The sequence below is a fragment of the Cavia porcellus genome, unplaced genomic scaffold, assembly GCF_034190915.1.
Source record: "Cavia porcellus strain 051 isolate PalLab524CR breed Dunkin Hartley unplaced genomic scaffold, mCavPor4.1 scaffold_21, whole genome shotgun sequence".
Lineage (NCBI taxonomy): Eukaryota > Metazoa > Chordata > Mammalia > Rodentia > Caviidae > Cavia > Cavia porcellus.
Window position 1 is genome coordinate 16,672,395 of NW_026947504.1, and position 8,015 is coordinate 16,680,409.

At 46.0% G+C, this 8,015-nt stretch overlaps 1 long non-coding RNA gene across 2 annotated transcripts in view; it reads right to left on the reverse strand.

Annotated features, from left to right (window-relative positions):
• LOC134471926 (uncharacterized) overlaps positions 1–7,758 on the reverse strand; it is a 40,680-nt gene extending 32,922 nt beyond the window's left edge. Inside the window, exon 1 of one of the 2 annotated variants that reach the window (XR_010041676.1) lies at positions 7,557–7,758. This is a non-coding gene — a long non-coding RNA (uncharacterized LOC134471926). The remainder of the gene's footprint in view (positions 1–7,556) is intronic. The other variant, XR_010041675.1, reaches the window with a different exon arrangement.
• Positions 7,759–8,015: the final 257 nt, after the last annotated feature.

The following is an 8,015-nucleotide window of genomic DNA, read 5'->3' on the forward strand; positions in this document are numbered from 1 at the left end:
AGCCATCTGGTAGGTGAGTGGTGGTATCTCACCACGGGTTTATTTACATCACCCCAGTGTCCAGTGCTGTTGGATAACTTTCTACACGACTATTTGCCATCAGAATATCTCTTTTTAATGAACTGTTTAACAGAGTTTTAGCATATTTCTCATTTGGCGTTACTTTTTTCTTTCTGTTGGGTTTTGAGAGTTCCTTTTATATTCTTGGAGTCTTTTTGTTTTTTTAATGGCCTCTTACGATGTTGTCCAGGTTGGTGTGGAACTTCTAGACTCAGGCAACCCTCCCACCTGAGCCTCCTGAGTAGCTGGGGCTGGAGGCTCGTACCACAGGTCCTGGCTTGCACACAAGTCTTTTGTGAGATAGGTGATTTGCAAACTTCTTTTCCAGACTTTAGCTTGGCTGTTTATTCTCTTAACTGGTGTCTGTCATAGAGCAAGCCCCCTCCTCCTCCCCTTTCCTCTCCTTCTCCTTCTTTTTCTTATTCTTCTCCTTCTTCTTCTTCTCCATCCTCCTCCTTCTCTTCCTCCTCCTTTTCTTTGATCAAGAATCGAACTCAGGACCTTGTACTCACCAAACAGGCACTGTACCACTGAGTTATTCTTTCTTTCTTTTTTTCTTTCTTTCTTTCTTTCTCACTCACTTGCTTGCTTGTCTGCCTTCTTGGTTGCTTGCACAGTACATTCTCAGTCCTTTTTATGTTTTTATTTTATGGCAGTTGCTAAATTGCCCAGGCTGGGTGTGAATTTTCAGTACTCCTGCCTCAGCCTCCAAGAATGCTGGGACTACGGGATTACAGACTTGTGCCATCATGCCTAGCTAAACATTTCTAATTTGGGTGAAGAAATTTTGTACCATTTGTTTCTCTTCCGTATCATACTTTGGATATCATGTCTAAGAATTCGCCTCATAAAATCATACTCAACTGCTTTGAAACTCTTTGAATTTGGTACTTAATCCATTTTGACATGAACAGTTTGTCCGGGTGCTCTTCCTTTGTTTGGTGCTCTACGGCAAGCTAGGACTTGGTGGTGCCGACTGCCTTGTGACTCACTACTCTTTCCCGCCAAGGCAGTTGATCTGCTCTCTCCTTTTGGATGCGCCTTATACCTCCCCGCACCAGCTAACTGTGAACACCATTTCGTCACTGTGTATCACATCTTTGTGCTGGGCATCGTAGCACCCTCCTGTAATCCTAGCACTGGGAAGGCTGAGGCAAGAGGATCGCTGTAAGTCTGAGGCCAGCCTTGGCTACAAAGTGAGCTCAAGACCAGTCTGAACTGCATAGCAAGACCTTGTCTCAAAACACCAAAAAGCCAAATGAAAACAAAACCTCATGTTTTGTGCCATCCCACACTGCATGTCCATTTAATCTTTAGTACAACCCATGATGATGCTACTGTTTTTACATCACCTCATATTGCAGGTGAAGAACCCAAAGCACTGACAAGTTAAATAATTTGCCGAAGACTCACTTAGCTTTTGGTGTCAGAGCTGGGATTTGAACACACATTCCAGGATTTTAGGAACCCGCCCTCCACCCCACCCGGCCTTCATCTGTAGGGTAATGTGGTGCTGCCAGTGGAAATCCCATAGAAAGCCATCCGGGCAGGAAGCGCACGGCATTTCCTGCATCTTGTGTCCATTTCTTAGTTTAAATGCCACCTCATTCGGAGCTCTTTCCTGGCCACCTAAAATAACTCTTTTCTTCTCTTCCTCTCTCCTTTCTGCTCCTCCTTCCTCCTCCTCCTTTCTGTTATCTTTACTCTTAACTGAGGACAAATCTATGCCATATCTTATTATCTGAAATTTGTTAGTTTTCTTCTACATAAATTATTTCTTCCCTCCCAGCAGGGCAATAGCAAAAATCTTCTCACCTCCTCATGTCCACCTTCTAGCCAAGTGCCTGGTGCATGCAGAGTGACCAATAAGTACTTGTGTGTAGAAGTTAGTGAACAGATGCATGGACTGATGAATATGTGGATAAGTTTCCCCCAGTTGGGGAAATCTGGCTCCTTGAACAGGAAGAATCTGCAGCCTTGAACTAATCAGGTCCCCCCAGAAAGCTATCTTCTACTGGAACACACGTGTTTGTTTACATATACATTGTGTGCAGCATTTGTGTTTTTAAAAATAGAATATATACATATTCATGCTAATATTTGCTAGGAATATAGCTGGAAGTATATACCAGAAGCTGGTGAACTGACTGCTTTCCGGGGGTAGAACTGGGCTGGAATACTAGCTAAAATAGGAGAGAACAGGATGCACTTTTCACTATGTACCCTTTTGTTCCTCCTGAATTTTCTGCCATGTACATCTATTGCATATTCAGAGAATACATTTCTTTTTAAAATAATAAGGACCTAAGTCTCTCCTCATGGGAGCCTGGGCCACAGAGTAAGCCACAGAGATAATCAGAGGAAGTGGTTCAGAAGACAATCAACACCTTCTTTCCACCCAGCAGCTGATGTATAGAAACTGAAGTAGGGTAAGGGTAAATGCAGACAGTTTTGCAAGCCTGAAAGAGTAGGCAACAGCTATTAAGTCATTGCTAATAAGCAGTACTTATTAACTAATATTTGTAATATAATCCATGCTCATTGCAACAAACAAACATTGAACTAAAAGGTAAATCCGAAGCAAAAGGCATACCCGCCACCCCATCTTCCACACACTGCAACTAGAACCCTAATTTCCCTTCCTTTTCCTTTGCTTATGCATCCAGAGTAATATGAGGGTGTTTATTTGGTTTGTTTTCTCTAAAGATGACATCAAACCACATTCATTATTTGTTAGTATTCTTTTCACATCGGATGTTTGGACATAATCTTAAATCGGTAAACACAAAACTACCTTTATTTGTTTTAATAGCTATATTTGTTTATGATTGTATCAGAGGAAGCAGGATTTTTTTTCTTGCTATTACAAAGATGTTGCCATGAATATTCTTGCATCTACTTATCTATTTATTGTTGTACATTATGACTTTCATATCTGAAAATTGTCACACCTCTTGGTAACGTATTTTGTACAATTTTTCTAAAAAGGCTGTAATTTTTCACAGCTCAACAATGGACCGATGATGGAGTTGGCTTTCTTATGCTGTCATCAGTCATAAATGTTCCTGCTAATTTTCATTTTTGCCAATATTAGGAGACATCCAGGAGCTCATTATTTAATTTCCATTTCTTTACTCATTCATGTGTTTGCTGCCCTCTTTCATTTCCTCTTCTGTAAACTCCTTGCAGCCTTTGACTGTTTCCCACTATGCCATTCATATTTTTTCCAGTTAACTAGCAGGAGTGCACTCATCCCAGAGAAGGTAAGACTTTGCCGTATGAAGTTTGAATATTTTCTCCAAACTCCAAAGTGTATCTTTTGACCTTGTTTGCAGTGTCATCTTGCTACACAGAAGTTTAAAATTTTACATGATCATGTCCTTCTATTTTTTTCTTTTAAGCTTTTAATAGCTACGGATGTTTACGTAACCTGGTGCTTTTCAAACTGTGCTCCTAACCCTAGGACTTCATGGGCTGAATGGATGCTGTCTTAGTTACTTTTCTCTGGTTGCTGGAACAAAATACCAGACACCCAGATTTAAAGAGGGAAAGGTTTATTGAGCTCACAGCCTGTAGAGGATTCAGCCCATCCTCAGCGGGCTCTGAGGTGGGGTGGCGTGGCTGAGGAGCAAGCGTTCGTGGCTGCTGACGACAGCAAAAGCGGCAAGGGAAAAAGTGGGAGAACAAGCCTCTTTTCCTCCCGTGCATGTCTTCAATCTCTCCGCCTGGGATAGGAGTAGCTCTTTCGATCTCTGTGGCGTCCTCTTGCACAGACTGGATGTTACAGAGTGAGGAGGCTGTCCTCCTGCTGAGTCACTTAATTAGACTTCCAAACTTCTCAGATTGACACAATGAATGACATCCTAGAGCCCTAAAGGCCTGTCCTTTACATCCCTAGGATGGGGAACTGCTGAGTTATTTAGTCAAGCTCCCAATCTCGTCAAGTGATACAGTGTATGGACGTTACAGACGCTGTGACAGAGGTGGGGTGAGTGGGCTCTCAGGAGCTCCCTGCCTCCATTTGCTGCTGATCTTTCTCCAGAGGCCTCCAGTGCCAGGTGGAGGAGAGCAAGGCCATGGGGCTATAATAATTTGCCTGGTCATTAACCTCTCTGAACCTTAGCTTCTTAGCTTTTCATCTGTGACCCTGGGATTTAGAGCATTGCTCACCCCTGGGCTTGTGGTGAGGTGTCAGTGAGCTGATGCCTGGACTTCACCCCTTTCTTGGTACTCACCCCATTACCTCACACAGTGTGAGGCATGTACATAGTCTTAGCTAGTCCCTGTAAGCACTTGTCTGTCTGAGAAGCCAGCAGGATTATCACCATTTTACAGAGGGAGACACTGAGCCTCAGAGAATTTAGGTACCTGGCCCAAAGGCACAAACAGAGCCAAGATTTACACCCTGGTCTCTGTGACTCAGAGACCTTGCATCTGTGCTACACTGAGATTTGCTGAGTACGTACTGTGTCCCCACCCATGCTAGGTGGACATGACAGTCCCAGTCTCTTGGTGCTTGTATCCATGGGGCAAGGGGACAACCCAAACTCCTCATACCGTTTCAAGCTTTGGGTAAGTGCAAATGTGCACTGAGTAAAAAGAGACAGTGACTACCATTGCTCTATTTTTTTTAGACAGGGTCTTGCCAGCTATGTAGTCCAGGGTGACCTCGAACTCGCTATGTAGCCCAGGCTGGCTTGAACTCATGACAATCCTCCTGGTTCAGCCTATTGAGTGCTGGGATTAGAGACATGCACCACAATGCCTGGCAACTGTTGTTATTTTTGATGGAGGTCTGATACTCAGGAGAGGCCTTTCTAAGGAAGTTCTAGCTGACTTGAAACAGTAAGTGCAAGTGGAGCAGGCCAGTGGGGCACATGTCAGCTGTGGGCTGTGACATGTCGGCAGGTGAGCTAGAAAGAGCTCAGCATTCTGCAAGAAAGAGAAAGTCTACATAGTAGAGGAGCAGATGATGTGAGGGTGGCACTGGAAATGGAGGGTGGAAGGGAAGTGGACGCTGGAATACGTGGGATCTGAGAACCCAGGCAACAGTGGGACCCTAAGCCGACTGCAGTGGGAAAGCATGGGGGTTAGAGTAGGGGAATGCTGTGGTAGATGGTGCCTTAGCAAGAACGCTCGGAACATTTGCATACCTTCCGTGAGTCAACTCAAATCCTAGTAGATACCCAACAAAAATGCATACTTGTGTGCACCAAGACAAAAATATTGACAATCATCAAGTATGGTATGTACACCTGTAATTCCAGTTTGACCCCAGATTTGTAATTCATGCAGGCCCTGTCTCAAAATTTAAAAAGCCTGGAGATGCAACTCAGTGGGAAAGCCCTGGGTTAAATTCCCAGTGCCAGGAAAAAGAATTATTGACAACCGGCCTCTTTGCAATATCCCAAAACCCAAACTAATCAAATGGAACTTGGCCTAATAAATAATGAAATATTCACACAGTGGGACACTAGATAGCAATGAAAATGAACAAACTGTGCAAGCAACAGTACAGATCGATCTCACAAATGATGAGAAGATTAAGGCAGATGTAAAATTGTAGGCATGTGAATCCATGCACATAAAATCCAAAAACAGGCAAAAGTGTTCTACAGTATTAGAAGTCAGGATACGGGCCACCATGCTGAGGACTTGCGAGTGACCAGGAGAGGATTTGAACAGGCTTCTGGGATGATGTTCCTTGATTTGAGTGCTGTTACCGAATTGTTTTCAGCTTTTACGACTTGCTAAGCTGAAAACTTTCACTTTGTGCCTGCGTCTCTCATTGAGCCATCCTGTCCCATCCCGTAGCCCAGTGGTAACCCGGTAGTGGAGCAGGCGACAGAGCAGGAGTTCCTGCAGGATTCGTGTGAGTGAAGTTGGCCCAAGGGGCAGGCAGCTGCAGCAGGGCTTGGAGAAAAGCCCCAAGACTGGCGACAGTGGAGGGTGGGCAGCGGCATTCGCGCTGTGTTTCCACTTCCTCCCGCATCAAGTGGAAGAAGGGTCGGACAGGCAGGGAAGGTGAGCAGGAGCCCCTTGAGGAGCGTGGCGGAGTCCGAGGCCTTGGCTCTGCACGTGCAAAAGTCAAAATGCTTCCAAAAGGCAGCATCACGCAAGCAGAGGGGCACATGGGTGTGCAGTAAAATTATATTTATAAAAAGCCTGCTGCTGCTTCAGAGAAAAGTAAAGTTTGAGAACCAACGTTCTAGCTCTCTTTTCTTTACACAGCATTTTCATTGCATTATCTTGTTCCATTTAATCCCATGATAAAGATGGTTCTCTCTGTCTCTGTCTCTCTGTCTCTGTCTCTATCTCTCTGTCTCTCTGTCTCTGTCTCTGTCTCTTTCTCTGTCTCTGTCTCTGTATCTCTCTGTCTCTCTGTCTCTGTCTCTTTCTCTGTCTCTGTCTCTGTCTCTGTCTCTCTGTCTCTGTCTCTGTCTCTGTCTCTCTGTCTCTGTCTCTTTCTCTGTCTCTCTGTCTCTGTCTCTCTCTGTCTCTCTGTCTCTGTCTCTTACTCTGTCTCTGTCTCTCTGTCTCTGTCTCTCTATCTTCTCTCTCTCTGTTTCTCTGTCTCTCTGTCTCTATCTCTGTCTCTCTCCCAGCCCAGTATTGGGAATTGAACCCATAGTCTTTGCACTGAACTCTCAGCTCATTTTTTCTTAATTAGTACAAATTTGCCATCCATAATGATCACATTCATCTTAGGGAATTTGTACATGTACATAATGTGTCGAAATTCTTCTTTATTTTCCTATTCCTCTCTTCCTCCAACTCTTCTCCCCCTCCCCATTTACAAAATCTTTGTTTATTTTGAATCAGGGTCTCAGTCACTAAGTTGCCCGGGCTTGGCTGTAATTCAACGCCCTGCCTCAGCCTTCCAGAGTGCAGAAATGACAGGCTTGGGGCCCCACATGCAGATGAAGTCGCTCACCTGTGTGTGAGGTGAGGTGGGGAGTATTCTAACTTCATGGGGAAGTTAGAGACTCATTCTCACGCGAGTGGTTCCTGCGGTGCCGCTGCCCTCTGTTAAAAGAGAACAGGGCCCCATGAACCTGCCGAGGGCGCGGTCCTGGCCAGGCTGAGCCATGAGGTCTGAGACCCAGGGTAACCAGCAGACAGGCCCTCGGACAGGAGAGCCTCAGGATCCCAGGCCACAGCTGCCAGAGACACGGGCTCTGCTGCCTTGATCTGATGTCTGTCCCTGTGTCCCCCGCCTCTCCGGACAGGCTCCTCCGGGGCTGCCCAGCCGCCAGGTCAGATGGCCAGGAGGCATTTTTCTCTCATCTTTCAGCTCCTTTGCTTAACACCCACAGGACCATTGAATACCTGACCTCTTTTCACTCCTGGCCTTTCTGCAGGCTTTGTCCTTGACCAGGACACTCCTCCAGTATAGCCAATGCCTACCCCTCAAGTCTCAGCTAAAGGCCATTTTCTCCCAGGAGGGCTTCCCCCTCCATGACCAGGCTGAGCCCCTCCCACTTTACCCAACTCACCCAGCTCTGTCCTGAGGCACCCTTCTTTCAGCTTCGCTAGTGGACTGTGAGCTCCAGGGTGGTGGGGATACGTGATGCTTGTCCCTCACTGTCCCCTCAGCATGGACACTGTGCTCAGCACAGAGAGGGCTGGCCGATTTGTCCCCTGACCTCTCAGACTGAAGGCTGTGCCCACTTTCTGGTTTTGGTTGCCCAACATCTCCTCAAAGCCATGTCCTTCCCTTGCTCTCTGAGCTGACTACGCCCTTGGGATCCAGCCGATGACCGGAAGCTGGTGATTCCAGTGTCCACAGCCCCAGGCCCAGCAAAACCCAACCTCCACTGTGTACTCATGGAGCTGGTCTTGTGTTTACGAAATCCCTCGGACATGCTCGTGACCGTGACTGACCCCATGCCTGCTTTTTCAACAGAATACTTGGGCATAGTTTACAAGCGTATTGGACCCAAAACCTGGACCTT